General features: G+C 47.6%; 1 long non-coding RNA gene across 2 annotated transcripts; it reads left to right on the forward strand.

Annotated features, from left to right (window-relative positions):
* Positions 1 to 4,386: 4,386 nt before the first annotated feature.
* Positions 4,387 to 17,794, forward strand: LOC116965755. Of its 2 annotated transcripts, none has more exons than XR_004409629.2 (2): positions 4,387 to 4,433; positions 13,661 to 17,794. It is a non-coding gene; the product is annotated as an uncharacterized LOC116965755 (long non-coding RNA). The 2 variants fall into 2 exon arrangements; XR_004409630.2 differs by lacking the exon at positions 4,387 to 4,433 and adding an exon at positions 11,587 to 11,907.

A 17,794-nucleotide genomic window follows, 5' to 3' on the forward strand; every position in this document is an offset into this window, starting at 1 on the left:
TACAATCGAGTCACCTAAAAAAGTGAAGTATCATCCTGTGTTGCTTGTTTCCAAAGGGCGCTTGAGTTCCTGCAAATGTCACGCTCGTCCCCAGACAAGTAGGGAAGAAACTCTATCCAGTGGTAAGTTAAATGTCTTCCCTTCTCCCACTCACTTCAGAGGGAAGAAAGCCTTGGGTGGCTCAGTTCCTCCAGCACATCTGCAGGTGTTTGCTTCACGGGCTGTACCCTTCTTTTACAGCAAACCTGCATGGCCAGGCATAGGCAGGTACAGGCTCCTCTGCAGCAAAGCTGAGCACCAGGTCGCACCCGCCGCCGGGCTGCGGCTGGCAGGCAGCGTGCAGGACCCCGGGGAAGCTCAGGTCACCCCACAGTGCAGACCTGGCCTCGCAGTGTTTTGCAAGAGAAAGGCGACTGCACACGTCAGGCCGATTAGGAGGTGACAGATAGACGGACAGGCAGGCAGGCTGCCTTTTAAATAGTCTTCATATTTTTCCCATGGCATCTGTCTGCAAGAGTTCAAATCATGATTCTTACTTACAGCTTTGAAAGGATTTAAAATGCTTAAATCCCTGTTAAAAAACTGAACTACCAAAGCTTGGCTGGATACTACATTTTTAAATCTACAATGAAAGCAGCGCACTGGATTTTAAGGGCTGCAGAGCTCTCATGGTAATACCCTGCAAACACTGAGCTCCTCCTAATGATCAACCTGCTATAAAAGTGGTTTGGTGTCAGATTCAGATCTCGGCTATATCACAGCTGTGCTGAAGTGAGTCCACCAAAACTCCCCTCCCCTTCTGGGCGAGGGATCAGGGTCTGGATGTGCAGTTTGTCCTGTTTTAAGACACCACACAAGCAATAACTTTGATGTAGAGGGCCCAGATGCTGGCAGGGATATAGGAGAAATCATTTAGCTGCCTCTCACCCCAGTGAGTGCGGGGAGAGAGCAGCAAGTCCCAGAGCGAAATGCTTTCAGCAGGACAAGCTGCTGCTGCTGCCCCCCCAAGTAAAACTGCCGTACATTCTACGTGCTCTGCTTCCCCTGCACCTAACTGCAGCAGCACAGGGCTCCCACGGGGCCTGGCAGTCTGCTACCATGGCTTGTTGGGGGGCTCTTCAGCTGCAGCTGGGTCCAGAGGGTCTCCATCTGAGTGGGAAGCAGGAGGGTCTGAAGAGGGGTGCTCAGCTACCCTACCTGGAGTAGCCCTGCCAGTCCCCCCACACCTAGACACGCTGCAGGCAAGGCAGGTTCCATCACTAGCCCAAGCCTTTGGAAAAGCCCATTTGTAGCATAAACCACGGAGGATGAAGTCCCAGGGGAGACCTTCACTTCCCGTTACTCTTTATTTATCATCCTCTTTAAGACAGCTGGTTTAACTTCCACCTTCCCATGCCGAGCGCAGCCCACTGTGTGCAGGAACTTGCACTGCTCACAGGCAAGCCCCAAACTTCCCAGCTTCTGGCCAAAAAATGAAGCCTGGCCAGAGCACAAGCAAGCATGACACGACAGCAGCTCCGAGACCATCACCCTGCCCATCACCTGCACTCAGTGCCCTTCGCTGGCTCTCCTCCTGCACCAAGGGAGAGGAGCCTCCATTCTGGTTTGACTAAAACTGTTGCGCTCTGATGGGGAATTAGAAATGGATCTACCAAGGAGGGTGAAAAAAGGGAGAGGGGTCCACCCCTGCCAGCAGCTGTGCCCCGTGCGATACATGGGTACACATAATACCCAGGGGACTTCCCCGCCGGAGGAACACGATCGCTGCCAGACACAGTTCCTGTTCCCCATCCAGCCTGCAGCTGGATCTCATTGCCGAGGAAAGGCTGACTTCTGACTATTCTGTTTATTCTGCTGAAGACTATAATCATTCTGCTAATTGTTTGGGTTTTTTTAGCAAGCTCCTATTTTTGTGAGCCCATGTGCTGCGCTCCCTCTGCTGGCAGGCTCACTTGGGCTGGAGGAGAAGCTGCTGGGGAAGGGCAAAACCAAACCCCTGCTCCAACCGCCTGCAAAAAGTCACACCAGAAACCCTTCCCAGGCCCTGGCTTCGCTAAATGTGAGTGTCAAGACCCGAGAGTGGCATTCTTCTGCCAGCTGTCTTCCTCACAGCCTGGTTACGCTGAGTCTTGTCAATAGAAATGGGTGGTTTGGTAAAATTCTAGTAATCTTTCCTTTAGATGGAGAAACTCTTACACTTGAAAATCATGACCACAGCAGAGGCAGGGTTGTATTGCTGATGATGCTTCTGAGTTGTGGTGTTCAAAGGAAAAGCCTCGGCATGAGTAATCACACCCATGACAAATTATGAGCAAAAACATGGAAGCACGTCTTGAAAATCTTATAGAAAACCTCTTGAAGGGCAGGACGCATCTCCCAAGGAGAAACAAGGGGATCCTTCAGAAAGGCGCCTTCCCAAGCCCCGTGCCAGGAAACACGCTTCACAGCAGAATCTCAATGGCATGTTCTCTGGCTTCAGGCTGCATTTCTGTTTCGTGCGTGTGACACGCAGCCATTAAACACGCCACGCCGCCGCACAGACGGCTCACTGCCACGGTCGGCAGCGGCTGTGACACGCCTCGCGCCTCCCTGCCCCATCACACAGCGCAAGTGCTGCCGACTCGTGCAGCCCAGCACAACTCGCGTCCGTCTCAGACACCAGCTCAAAGCAACACGCGTGGGAAGTATTAAAAACCCCGCCAGAGGATTGACGAATATTTGGGGGTGGGAGCAGGACCCGGGGTCAAACTCTTCCTCAGGACTCAACCAGGCTTAGGTTCCCAGCATTATGCTACCCTAAAGACGACCCTACCGCCTCCTGTTTTCCTGTGAGGTCCTTATTTTTTCTGGGAACTTGAGCAAAGCCTAGTAGAAGAAAATCCTTTATGCTTCAGAGAGTGTTTCTCATACACGGAACCTCTATTGAGAGCCTCAGAGCTGCCTCCCCTTTCTGGAAAGGCGGTGAATGGGATTAAGCCCAGGGTCTTGCAGCATTTACAGTGTTACTTTCATCATCAGAGGAGCAGAGAAATCTTTTGATGGACATTAGTATAAGCCAGCAGCCAAGTCATTAACCTAAGAGTTGGGGAGTTTTTCATCAACTCTATTCAGTAGGAAAGTTGGGAATTGGTAAGGGCACTTTTAAAATCAGCCAAATAAGGGGCAAGACATCCCCCTGATATAGCTACTTTCTTGCTAAAACTATTAATAAACATTGCACATTGCGTCAATCTCTTAAGGTCAAAGCAATCTTTTTCCCTAGTGGAAGCTCTTACGGAGATTTTTGAGCTGTATTTTATGCCTAAATGTGCTTCTTTAATGAGTGCAATTTTACATCCGCTCAGGTAAAATGCGTTGTTGTACATTTGCTTTCTTCCATGGTTTTATTATACCTATTTGGCTGATGATGCCCAGCCAAAAGAAATGAAAGAAGCTGGGAAATAAAAATGGAGTTCCTGAAAGCCTTTGTCTTCGTAATAAAAACAAAAAAACGAAGCCAGGCCTATGAAGCAGCATGCTTCATTTCTTGTTTACTGAGATTTCACTGTGCACCTTGTCCTAATATAAAAAAGCACTTAACATAAAAAAAAAAAAAAACTTAATTCTTCTGCTAGATGAGCCATTTGCTTCAGCTATAACATGCAAAGGAAAAACAAGATGGCTGTAAACTGCCCAAAGGGATATGAAGGCTGCCTGACAGAGACACCCTGCTCCAGAGGCTCTTAACAGAAGTACCCTACAGCTGGGGCATGGCGCAGGGAGCCAAGAATATTAAATACAGCCCAGGCCTGCTAGTGGAAACCTCTCTAAACTCCAGTACGCAGTAAATTAAATCATACAAAGTGGCTCTTATCTCTGCTGGCAATGAGAGGGCAGTGGAGAGAGCAATAGATGAGAAAAATTCAAATTAGTTCACCCGTGAAAATAATGATAATTATGAAGTATTACTGCTGCTAAGTGCCAAAAGAGGCCCAACAAGAGCTGGGCCACCACACTGGGGCCCGCACAGTGCTTGAGGGGGGGCCTGCCATGCCTGAGCCCAAAAAATGTTCATTGTTATTATCAGGATCATGATAAAGGCTCTAGGGGAGCTCAACAGAGCAGTCGCGGGGGCGGGGTGGCCAACCAGCCACCACAGAAAGCCGGGCCGGGCCTCGCACAGCCATTTCCCCCCAGCCCACCGCCATCTTCCCTCCCGCCCCTAGCAACCGCCCCCCTTAGCAACGCCGAGCCACGCCCCCTCCCTCGGTCACGCCCCCCCGCGCCTAACCACGCCCCCCCTCCGTCTGCGACGTCGCGCTGGCTCCGGCGGGGAGGGGGCGTGGCCGCTGTCACGTGGACGCGTTGCCTAGCAGCGCCGTAGCCATGGCAGCGCCGGTACGCGGGCGGCGGGAGCGGGCAGCGGCGGGTCGCGCAGGCGGGAAGGGGGACGGGTAAGAGCGGTCATCGGGGACGGGGGGTGACCGACACCCCCCAAACCACCCTTAGGGGAACCGGCCGGCGGGACAGAAGCCACGGTGAGGGGCGCAGAGGCTGCCCGGTCCAGCGCCCTGCCGTCCCCGAGGCCTCGAGGCCTCGCTGCGCTGCCCTGAAGTCAACGGAGGGGAGTGTGGGAGTGAGGAGGGAAAACCCTGACAGAAAATAACCCCTTTGGGGCGTGGGGCAGCCCGGGCCCTGCTCCCCTGAGTGCTGTGGCGGGCCGGCCAGGAAGGCGCTGTGCTGTCGCCGTGTCTAGACCTCAAAGGGAACCCCAAATCTGTGTGTGGGGACGGCAAGGTGTGGGGAGCCGCGGCGGGCCGGCTGACGGGGATCTCGGAGAGAGCTGCCACCCCGGGATGGGCAGGCATGGGGAGGAGGGGTGCTGTGTGGCACTGCTGTGCTCTGCTTTGGGTGCACCGCTAGCAGGGCAACAGGTCCCCCAAAAGGAGCTTCCTTCATGTCCCTTTTCACATAAATATATTGACTACATAATGGTGGGCAATAGCCTCTGCGGTTCCGCAGCATTTCAGCCCAACGCTGGCAGCAGGGAGAGGTCCCTGAGATGCCTTTTCCCAGGACACTGAACTGTGAGGTATCAGGATTCAGAAGGTGATTCCCCAATGATTTTGAACCAAGCTGTGTTCCTCAATCAGTGATTTCTCCCAGACCTTCCTGGGGAAAAAGATATTTTTTAAAAAATGTATATATTTCAGGGCTCTTTCTTCAGTGTCCATGCAAAGTTGGACTCGTGGTGTTTGAACCCAAACGCCTGTTCTTGGGGTTCTCAGGCAGTTAGCATCGTCTGAATCAACAGACAGGCCCGTGAGGTTGCCTGTGGTCGGCTCCAGCAATGCGTTAATTACAGGGGATTTCTAGACAGCTTTGCTAGGTTTGGGGTTTTTATGAGTCTCATGTTTTATTTAGGAGACATACTTACTATAAAGGATTCTTGAGATAGAAGGGGCTTTTTGCTGTCAGGAGCAACTTCACAAAAATTGGATTTCTGCAGCTCTCCTTATACCCTATTCCCTTTGTATTATTGGTAATTACATAATGCTAAAAGAGCCTTAAAGCAGAAGATGTAGGAAGACACAATCCCTGCCCCCAAAACCTACTGCTCCCAGTTACAGAAACAAGAGTGACAGGTGGCAAATTGCAGGCCAGGGAGAAGGCTAAAAGAGATCTCTAATTCTATCAATTTAATGAGTTCTTTCCTTATCAGCTTCTGCCTTGCCAAGATCTGCTAAGTGGCTTTTCTTAGAGATCAAATGACTATGAATTAGCCTGTGGCAGCTCCTTTTGTTACACAACTGACCAGATTTTCGACAGTTCAATCTCTAAAGAGCTGAGCTGTTTGCAAAGCCTGGCTGCTAAAGCCAGGGTGCAGTCAGCAGCTGAGCTCTTCTGAAAATCAAGCCTCTGCGGGGCCAGATTGTGAGGCCATGGGGCCTGCACCCACGCAGGCAATACCCAGGGCCTCACAGGATGCCTCCAAGAACTTTTCACCCTGATACTCACCAAGTGTGGGGGGGGAAAGCCAGCTGTGGGAGCCAAGACAGCCACGATGCTCCCGCTGGGAGCCTGCGTTCAGATCAAACTTGCATGGCCACATCCACACCAAAGCAGCAGCAATTCAGACTGTTTTGGGAAGTACTTTGCACTAGCCTAGGAAACGTGATAGAGTGTTTCGGGTGAAATCTGTCCTTCCTTCATTTGCAAAAGTGTTTTTCATCTGGGAGTGCAGGGCACTGAAGCAGTCCTTGCTCTCCACTCTTCTGCCCAGAGAATGGATCTAGCTGAGGAAAGGCATCTGTGGGGATAACCTTAGCCCCAGGTCTTCTAGCTCCAGGGCTCTTTGATAACTTTTAGAGTGGTGTAGAACAAGGACCTCACTTGTCTCATTTCTACCATCATGAAAACCAGTGTTGTTTTACTTTGGACCACACAAATACCAGGGGCTGACCTCCTCTTGAGAAACTGGATAAGCCCTAAACCTCAATGTGCAACCATTTATAGAGCTTTAACCCAAATGAAGGCCACTTCCATCAGCAAAGAGAAACCTTGAAACTAAAAGCCAAACTGCAGGTGGACCTTGTTTATTAGGCAAGAGTACTTTTTTTTTTTTCAGCAGGTTTGAAATTGAGTTGTATTTTATAAATTGCAAATTTAAAATGTGACTATATTTATTCCTCTTTGTCTTGTCCATGACATTTTCTTAGTGATGAAAATGCTGTTTCTTGCTTCACTACAGAATTCAGGAAACGAAGCCACATTTTGCATGGAAGACAAAGGCACACAGCACATTTCACATGTGTGAGGACAGGTAGGGCAGATGGGGCTAAAGCAAAGGACCTTCTCAGTCACACAGCTGAGTGGGGTTTTTTTTCCCCTCTGAGACTCATCCCTCTGATGCTTAGGTGACATTTAGGAGGAAAATATATTTAACTTTTGTATCAGGACCTGACAGAATTGATGCATTACTGCATTTGGAGGTTTAAGACATATTAACAGACATCTAGATCTGCACTGGGTCTCGTTAAATTAAGTAGTGTGGAGTCAGTCTCTTGAATTTCTGTTCGCGAATAACAGTGTGCAAGTAAAAGCCTGCATTTTGTTACAGGCTCACCAATGCAATGTTTTAATGAACCATTTATGAGCAAGCCTTATGAATGACTATTCTGAGTTTGGATGTATTTAAGAGCACTGATAGAAATTTAAGATTTTTCAGCTTTATGTGGCTGCTGACCTGAACTTAACTGCTTAAAAGCTGTATAGTTTAATGGAAAATAATCAGAGCTACATTTCCTATACAGTAAAAGACGCATGGACATAGACTCCATGCAGAAATACAGGCACTTTCACTGAAAGTATGACAAATATATGTATATATACACACACAAACGTGTACACAAATTTTATAGGTGTACCCATATGCATTATTTGCGTACACAGTTCTTTTTAAGTGTATTCAAACTGTAGCAAATGCCTAGCTAGAACTGAAACTGTTTTCATGTGCAGTTACAGGAGATGCACACGCTATCACAGCAAGCATGCAAGGCTGTGCGCGTGCAGTCTTCTTAGAAACCACCTGGTGCAACTTCTGTCGAGGCAAAGAGGTGTTGTGCGGGTGCCTTTGAACCTGTACACCACATCAAGAGCGGAAGGAAAATAGCAGGCCAAGGACCTCAATAAACATGGATTATCATGTTTACTGTAACCACTTAAAAATGGCAAAGGCAGCCCTGAGTTCTGCAGAAGTCAAGTCCTTTGCCCTATTTCTATAATCAGGCCTTCTCGTGCATTGCCTGCTTCCCACATGATGTGTTGTGAGTCAAACAGGACTCAGAGTAGGTGGGGCCTTCACCAGACAGCTCCGTAAGACTTCAAAAGTTTCAGTTCCTGAACAAGTTTTGTAACACCACCCCCCTGAAGCTAGAGATTACAAGACAGTTTGGCCCTGTTGAGTCATGAGCCACAGAGGCTTCAAATAGAGCTCCCCGACCTGCTCGTAGTAGTGTGTGCTGCTCCCCTGGCAGCAGAGGCAGAGAAAGCAGAAGCCGTTCACGATATAGTAGCTGGTAGAAAGACAAACGCTTAGATATATCTGGCATCCCACTTGCAGAGTCCAATGTCATCCTTAAAACCACTTCCTCCTTCTTGTCAGCAGCATCCTGTGTGATTTCCTGCGTTGTTTTGTAAGAGCAGTACAAATGAGAGGATTCTTCCTTTATAGAAAGCCATTTTCTGCCTTTAGCAGCTTTTCTTTTAAATCTATTTACAAAACCCCTCTTTAAAGCAGTTTTCTAAGAGATTTTATTTTTTCTTTGTTTTCTTTGTTTTTTGGTTGGTTGGTTGTTTTTTTTCCCTAGAATTCAGAGTATTTCTCTCTACAGTCAAAATCCTTTTCTTGGCTTTTGTTTGTTTGTTTGTTTGTTTGTTTTTAAATACAGTTATTGTTAACCTAGAAACCCCAAAATTCACTATTTCTCTTACAAAATAGATTTTCTGAGATACAGCACAGCAAAGTTTTTATTGCATGCACAAGAGCTAATTTTTCACTGAAATCACCTACTGATCTTAATAACTACAAACATCTTGGGCTTTATTTCAAAAAGAAATTAATTTCATTTCCATCCTCATCCAAAATCCACTCTGAAGAGCAAATATATTCAGAGTAATTTACATGCACCGTGCACCATTCCTACTATTGTTAGGATATCACTCCCTCCCACAGGCACGTAAAGCTGCTTACTCAATGCTTAAGGCCAAACTCTAATACTTCTTTGATGGATCCTAAACTGAGGTAAGTTGGCATCTTCTGGCAGCTCCTGAAAATGAGCTTTGGCAGAAATTTAACCTCCTTTACACTCAATTAAATTCTTTTAGTCTCACTTAAACTGCCACCCACCTTCCATTGTGTGTTATAAACCCTCCAAACACCCTAAACTTTCTTCTTTTGTATTAATATGTAGATCAAATCAATTTGTCTTCCTGCTATTCATGTTCATCAGGGTACAAATCAATCTAAGGAGAACCCAGTTGAGGCAAAGGCAGACTGCTTATACTCCACCATATCCCTCTGCTCCGAACATGTTATTCTCTGTGTCTTGTTGGCCTGTCTGCTTAGAGTCAAATCAATTTACTCAAGCTCTTTTGTTATTAAGAACATTGTCAATGAAATAAACCCAAGGATCTGTGTAGCATAGACAAAGCCGAAGGCTTGTTAGTATTGTGGGGGACAAATGTATTTGTTCCTCCTGACCAACAGCATTTCCTGTGATAAGAATAGTTTCTGGTTACCACAGGCTGTCACATATTTATGCACAAATTCCAGTTTCTGAGAACCAAACGAATATGTCTCGGGCTGCCCTTCGTGTGAAACTTGACAGGTTTGGTTCACACGGCTTGCTGAAAAACAATCTCAGCTCCCATAGTTTGTCCATGGGTTTGTATTCATTCTCTCCAGGTCTGTCTGCTCCGGCAGGCACCTTGCCACATTTCAGCCATAATATCTGTGTTTAATCCACCTTTAGTATAATTTTCACCTGCAGCCATTAGCCGCCTTGTGTTAATCTGCAGTTAATCTGTTTTACACTGAGGGCTGAAACCAGGAGCTTGACTTCAGGTTTTATTCTACAGTACTGGTATTGGAACCCATTATCAGTAGCAACGAGGTAAATTAAACAGTAGTTTCTATTTTACACAGCCTGTTTTCGGAAGTTGTTGACGTAACCCTGCTTGTCTGGGCTTCTCTGTCATGATGACATCCTAAATGTGAGACCCCTGTGTTTGTGTGGCAGTCCTTTATTCGAGAGCTGTGGTTTCTCAGTGTCAGGATTGTGGCCAGTGTTCCCCAGCTGCCGTGCGTGCTACGGGTACACAGCAGCAGCAGCAAGTGATGAGCGTAAGAGCTCTCAAGTCCCAGTTTTAATGTGGGTGCTGATGTTTGCAGTCATTAGTCAGCTAATTACCATTTGTGGCCTCAGTAAAATGAGGATTGTGCTACTTGGGATCTGCCCAGGCCTCTCAGAGGGATCAGCTGGTTAATGTATGTGGAAGGTTAGAATATATGTGGAGCTTTCTGAACAACAGATGCATTGAGCTTTCTTGATCGCCTGAGTATTTGATGTCCAGTGGCTTGTACCTTCTCCATCGCTTTCAGCAAGAACTGTCAGCACATGCAAGGCGGTATCTAGCATCTCTGTGCTTTTTATACTTGGCAAGGTCCTGGCAGCCTTTTGTGGCTTTGACTCACACCCTCACCTCACACTGCAGCTGGGACGGCCACTGGTGACCTCGGCATTTGGACGGAGGCTGAACCACAGCTCCAGGAACGCTGCCTGGCCCGGCTTCCCCGCTGATGTGAACTGTGGAGCTGCGCTGACTTAACGCTGGCCGGTGCCTGGCCGCCTGGTTCCTTCCTTAGATTTTGGTTTGGTTCAGGTCACAGACAGCCTTGGAATTGAGGAGGGCCGCGAATCTCTCAAGATGCACTTGACAAGCTGACGTGGCCTGAGCTAGTAAAACAAAACCCCAGCCATGGCAGACTTTCCCTGTCATCCCTGAACATTTACAATCTTCCTGTTTTACTGTGCAGGTGAAATTATTCCCTGTTAAGTTGTGGTTCTGCTGCAGGCATTCTGCTTCCATCCAGAGACGGCTTTTTTCAGAACTTGAAAACATCCTTCTTTAATCAGCTGAATTGGACTTTGAATCTCATGAAGTGGCAGGGACTAAGTACACTGTGTCTGTAATGCCCCATCTGTCTTCTGTGAAGCTGTACAGAGCACAGCCAGAGGACCTCTGGGCTCATCTAAAAACATTACACTAGAATGAAACCTGAACTAAAAATAGTAATTACTGGAAAACAAAGGGGACAACCTGATCCCACAGTTGGCAGTCTTAGTACAACAGCAGTGATATGTAATTGTCTGCATATTTCTAAACTACACTTGAGAACAGCTTCCAGGAGCTTCAAAGTAGAGACAGCTTTGGCAGATGGTTTCTCATTGCAGGAGAGAGGCCTCCTTGGGCTATCCAGGCCCCATCCCAAACACAGACCAGGCCTTTTGGCATATTGCAGCTCAGCTACCTGCAAAAGCTCTCAAGTGGGCCAGAACTGCCTCTTTTCCCTGACAGCAGAGGATTTGAACAAAACAGTGAAGCTCTAAATAACCCTGATAAAGTAAGACCGGGTCACTGGAAGAGGGGTGCCCTGTGCGGTAGCAGAAATCCCAGTGTAGCTCAGAATCCTGTATTTTTAGGCAGTGAACAGATGTCCTGCAACCAAGGTGGAGAAAACAAGCACAGTATGAGAAATGACAAAGTTTTGAGTTTGCTAGAGTGAAAGGACAGGTCAGCATCAAAGCCACAAGTATGCTGCATATCTTCTGAGCCTGAAAGCAATACTTTATTCACTGGCCATGCTAAAGAAACTATTGGTACCATAAATTAGTACTAATGTCAGTGAGATCTCTTCTAGTCACCCTTTTGGCCAGATAGCCATCATATTTTTTCATGCAAAGCATACCAAGTAACTCAAGAAGCCTCTGTCCTCATACACAAATATAACACTGTCATCTTCCTCTTTTTTCCCCTTTAGGTTGCTTTGCAATTCACAACTGAAACAAATATGACTTCAAGACAGAAAGATTCACACACACAGAGAACTATTCTCAAACCAAAAGCATCTCTCTGTTTAACACAGCCCAAGAGAGGGCAAGGTATCTGGTATTCGCTGAGTCTACTGCTGAGAAAATTAAATCCATGCTGGCCTCCCACATCTTCATGATGGATAAGTTACTTCAGAGAAGCCAAGCCTAGCATAGACAAAGAGCGGAAGAAAGAGGCCAGGGGCTTCGGGGTGCTCAGAGCTGCAGAAGCCCCCGGCCACCTGGAAACCCGAAGCTCTGCTATCAGGAGCTGGGGGTGAGTTAACTACCAGAGGATGTCTCAGCAGGGATCAGGCTGTAGCGGTGAGAGGCAGAGCTAATGAATGCAGTGTATCAAACAGACTTGTTCAGCCTATCCTGAAATGTCGCTTTTCAGATGTTCTCTGTATGATTAGAACCAGGAACAGCAGAAATGAGAAGTACATTTCTTTTCTCTCCGTGCGTTCAAGTCTCTCCAGTGCTTTTCGTGGGGGGCACCCTCTAATCTGTGCTGCGAAATGTCATCAAACTGAGGGACAACATTTCAACAATTATCAGAGGTGTTTGCATGTGGCAATATTCTCTTGCTTTGCATTAGAGAAGACATGAAATTTGAAATGGAAGTTTGTACCACAATTCTATGGGCCTTTTTACCAGTTTTGAGCACTACTGGATCATTTAGCAGGACAAATTCAATTCAGATCATGCCTGGGCACACAATTACCTTTCTGTTGAATTAGCCAGAGTACATAATACGGCGTTTATGCTGGCTTTATGCCAGCAGCAGGAAAGAAGACAATATTAATCTGACATAAAGCCTACCAATGCAGAATTAATGTCATAACTTTTTGAACAATTTTGAACGGGATCAGTGCTTTGGGTTGTGTGGGCTAGCATCTCGTATCCAGGAGCCCTAGAGCCAGATTTCCTGTATCATCCACCTGTGACCATATTTGCAGTATTTAAAGTGTCTGTTTCTCCGTTAAATTTTCCCCCATTATGCCTCCTCACATGAGCCCCTTTGTCCCATTTGAGGTTCTTGCTGTAGTCCATTATAGCGCTGTACTGTATGTAACACGTGTCCAGGATCTCTCACAACAGCCTTTCACTGTTGCTCCCGAGATCCTGCAGAATTGTACGCCTATGTAATTGTGTGTAAATTTTGTAATACAAATATCAGAGTTGTTTGTTCGACCGGACCAATGGATGCACGCTGGCTGTCATTTGCTTGCGCAGTTACTATAATGTTGCCCGTGCAGCCATGGGAACTGTCAGCACCGATCTCTCAATCCATCTTTCTAATGGTCGTTAGTGGCATCTGATTTCTGAAGGGACCTATGCTGCTGCACGTCTGCGTAATACAGACCTCGGCTTGGAAAACACTACGCTTGCTCTCATTCACGGGCGATGCTGTTTTCTAAGAAAACCGACAGAGTGCCAGGCAGTCACTCACTGAGGAACGTAGAAGAATCTACTCTCTGAGCTCTTTTACCTGCTGACATTTCTCATCCAGTCAGTTTTACCAAAGTAATCCTTCTAATTTACAGCTACAGTCTGGAGTTTCTCTGTGTAGTCTTTGGGAGAAAACCCATTCTGGAAAAGTTGCTTATTTTAGAACCCACAGCTTCAAGGAAGATATTTTTCCCTAATCCTAAACTAAATGATATCATACTTGGCTAGTGCTGTAACCATGGTACTGAAGTTATTTATGACTCTGAAATTAATGCTATAGTTAGCAACACTGGAACAGGGTTTCTTCTATGCTACTGTCCAACTGCCTCCCTCCCCCATCCCGAGGCTACACTGGAAAGCAAGACAGAGTGTCTCCAGAGGGTCTTTAATTTGCAGTAAACAATGTCAGCCTTTGCTGATTTCCAAAACTTGGCAACACACAAGTGGGTATGCACAAAGATGCATCTTCTAAGCAAAACAAAGCACTTGGCTACGTTTTTATTGATCTTATTTTGTTAGGAAATTTATTTGTTTTTGTTTATTTTGGTTCTTAAAGTAAATGTTAATTTCTGTGAAAGGACCTGGAACTGCAGTTCGGAGCCAGAGCTGGCAGGAGGAGGAAGAGCTCGGTTGTACACTACTCATCAGCTCTAACATCAGGGAATCACCGCAAGGGCAAAGAGGAGAGGTCAGCTTTCATGCCTGGGACGCTCTACGAAAGTCGCCTCGTAGAAGTGGGTAGTCTGTGTATACAAGATATCTGGGGACCAAAACCAACATTATTCCAGTCTGAGCCCTCTGCAAAGATCCCAAAGAAGGTTGAGAAGAATCCAGCAAAGTAAAGAACAGAAGTAACCCAGAAAACCACACAATGCTGCATCCTTTCTGGTCAAAGATCAGGCGGCTCCCTGCTTCCCCGGCGCAGATCACGGAGAGCAAAGCTCACGGCCACATCCCCGGGGCTCAGCCGCAGCCTGGTGACCCGGGCGCCTCTCTGCTCTTCTGGGGGACTCACCCCAGCAGCAGTAGCTGCTGCGTGCCTTCCACAGCAGATCACCTCCCAAGTCAGGGAACGAAGAGAACCATAAAACAAGACCGCAATAAAAGCGCTGCAAATAGAAAACTAAAGGGCAAAACGCAAAAAGAAGAAAAAAAAAAAAAAAAGAGGAGAAAGGAGAGGCAGAACCAAGGAGTGTGAAGCAGTGATGGGATTCTGCGCTGGGATGCGAGGGTACAAGGGCAGCCCATCGCTGAGCCACGACAAAGGGGCAGCTTGAGGGGATTTGGGCAGCTCACGTCGCAAAGCAGGCAAGCCTGTCTGCATCCTCAGTGCCTGCTTTCGGACAGCAGACTGGCAGACACAGCATAGCCTGCTTGGGCGCTCACACCACTGCCATGCTTCCCCTTGCTATGACAGTCTGGCTTCATGTCAGTTCTGCTACCTGAATTAGCCTCCTGGTGCTGCCACTGAACACCAGTTGACACACCAGTCTAATTCTGCTCACGCCCAAAATAGCGCCGAGCCAAATCATTACCCCCTGGTTTAGGGCTTTTCAGATACTCTGGTCTCGGGCCCAATCTGATTTACAACTGAAGTTGATGGAAGAAAGTCTCAAAGCCTTCACTGAGAGGCAGATAAGGAATTCTGCAAAAATTTACTGGGGGACAATGCAGCATTTATTTGGGGTTTCAGTTTTATTTTGGTTTACAGTCTAAACTTCTAATTCCCAAGGCCACGACTCTCCCATTGCCTTCATGGGATTTAGATTGGAGTCACTTGACTGGGTTTTGCTATGTCTAACATGATTGCCTTCTTTATTTTTTGCTTTCTAAATTTTTTCTCCTTTTGACCACAGGCGAAGGAAATAAATCATCTGGTACCCTGCCAGCAAACTGCCATAGGCGCTTCGAGACTGGAGGCATTTCTCCTGCCCCAAAAGAGCATTAAAAAACCCCTGGCTGATAACTTGGACAGGGTTCAGGTATGTTTGTGCACATACCAACAGTTAAACTGATTTCTTCTACTATCTTATCTGTCCATTTCTGGTTTTGAAGGGGAGGAAGTTTGGCAGGCAAGTTACTCTTGGAATGCACTCAGTAAACCATGGGCAAGAGAAGTGAGGAGCATAAATAGAAATAACCATAGGTACAGCGGCTGGGAGCCCGACTGCTGGCTGCTATTCCCAGCCTTACCCATGACTCATGGGGTGACCTTAGAAAGCCACTTCACCTCTCCACGCTCCAGCTTTCTCACAGGCAAACCCACCCATTTCACAGGTCACCCCGGGGAGAGGGACCCCGTGTCTCCCAGCTGGGTGTCTCTGGAGGAAAAGCCTCATCCCACTCCCCCTGCCAGCCCCGGGCATTGCCACCACGCAGGATCAGGGCATCGCAGACCTGGCGCCTCTGGCCCCGAGGGGAGCTGGCAACTTTAACCGAATTCATTTTGCGAAGCTTTTCAGGTTCCTTCAAGGAAAGGAAAAGCACTATAACAAAATGTTGCTAATTATAGCGTGACAGCATACAACACATTCCTGCTCTGGACAGAACTCTGCTATCGGCCAACTTAATTATACATTACCTTTGTCCAGTTCCCTCCTTATTAATTGTGGCCAAAGCACTGAGCAAAGCCAATTTGCTGCTTGCTCTCCATTTCTCCTTATACGAGACCAATTCCTTGGCAGCGACAGCTAGACCGTGAGACTGTTCTGCTGGGCTGTGCCCGCTCCCCTGCCTGTGCTCCCTCCCCCCAGCAGTTGTAAACACTTCTCTCCACTTTATTCCTGCCCGCCTGGAGCAGATTCCTGGGATGTTAACGCCAGATACAGCCCTGGCCTTGGACAGGGGGTCCCATGGCCGGAGCAGGATGGAGCTGCACTCCGGTGCCAGGAACCTGCGAGCTCCCTGGAACGGGTCACTGGAAAAACAGAGCCTGGTTTTGCAGGAAAGGCTTTTTAGTGGTGTTTGGGAGCCTCCTGCACCCATCGCAGAGGTGGGGCCCTCCGTACCTCATGGTGCAGCGCAGGGACAGTGACGGGCTTGAGTGCTAGCAGCGAGCAGGAAAACTGCAGTAAAAGCCACAGAGCCCGCGCACACTGTTAACCCCTCTGCGTGCATCAGGACCAGCAGCAGCACAAAGGCATCCTGGATCAATCTAATTTCTGTATAAAAACAGGAAACCGCCCCTCCCTTCGCCAAAACAGAGGAAGAGCTGCGTGGGCTCTATCTGTGTTGCCGAGAAAAGGGGCAGGGGAAGGAGCAAACGGCTCCCTTTGTCTTATCCGGGAGCGTGTCAGAAAGAGGACGCCTCAGTCAGTTTGCTCCAGGGGTACTTTTAAGTCTGTCCCCAGCACGGGTCTTGGAAAACAGGGAAAGTCAGAAGATCTCTACTCCAACAGGACTCAGACCAGAGAGGCTCAGACCTCTCCTAACACCCCTTTCCGCTACAGGCAGCAGGGCAGGGGTGCCTCCCCGAGCCACCCTGGGCTGCGGGCATTTCATGGGGGGCCACGGGTCCCAATTCAGTTTGGGCTGGTGGCAGCTGAGCCCCAATGCTCTCTGATGGTTGTACGGTGACCTGGAGGAAATGAATCCTCACACACAAGCCCGCCAGCCCTCCCCTCCTCCTCCAGCAGTCACAGCAGGGAAAGCCAAGATTGATTCAAGACTGAGAAAAAATAAGCCCTTTCCCTTCAGAAACAGTGCCTCCCACACTGGACCAAGCATTTTGAGGCAGGAGGGAGGTTTTTATTTTTGACACTTTTACTTTTGTAATGAAAGACTTCTTATGAGTGCAGGGATGTCAGATAATACCTTCCCTCTGTCCCACATCCATTGCAGAAAGAAGAGGGGAAAGTGAGAAAGCATCTATATTCTTTTTTCTTGTCTTTATTCCCCTGGACTGAGATGAATCTACCACTGACAACTCTAACTTGGGAACCAGCATCTCAGCCAACATCTCCTCAGTGCACAGCAACCTGCTCCCCTTTACTCCATCATATCACACTGCTTTTGTGTTACAGAGGAGCCACAGAAAGGCAACACTAGAAGATGAAAGAGGCAGAATATTTATTAGAAGCCCCTGAAGCTTTGAGGAACTCTTTAGAATAATTCAAGACAGCTGATGGCTTGGGATGGGGGACCAGGAATAGCCTGATGTTTCGACTACCAAGTTAAATTATTTCCCAACCTGTGCAACAGCTTCAGCTGAAGTAGATGGGCCTTCAGTGCTTGCAGTGTGGAGGAGCTAGGGGAACAGGTGGGTTGGCCACATGAGTTAGCCCAGGATCATGCTAATGTAAGATGTAAATGTAAATGTAATTGTAAATCCTGCAACTTGATTGTGTTTGCTCTGGGATTGCATGCACACAAATCAGGCCATAATCAAAGCTTTACCCATTTCAATGTCACCTGATCAATTATAAATAGAGATTGTAAGGTGTTAAACCAAAAACCGTGTACAGAAATTATTCTGCATATAGAAGTTGTTCTCAGCTTAGCATATACATGAGAAACCTCAAAGTCAGGCACAGGTTTTCCTGACAATGAGTCCTGGACCTTGCTGTTCCAAAACAGAAATGTCAGAATGGTATTTGTTCACACAGTCATAACCATCATTTTCTTTGCTGTCTTGTAGCCAGCAGGTCATGTTCACTTGTGCTTAGAGGTGCCCACAGAGGAATCCAACCTGCAAATAAAGAACTGCAACAGAA

This window comes from Tyto alba, unplaced genomic scaffold, assembly GCF_018691265.1.
Source record: "Tyto alba isolate M040663 unplaced genomic scaffold, T.alba_DEE_v4.0 Super-Scaffold_33, whole genome shotgun sequence".
Classification (NCBI taxonomy): domain Eukaryota; kingdom Metazoa; phylum Chordata; class Aves; order Strigiformes; family Tytonidae; genus Tyto; species Tyto alba.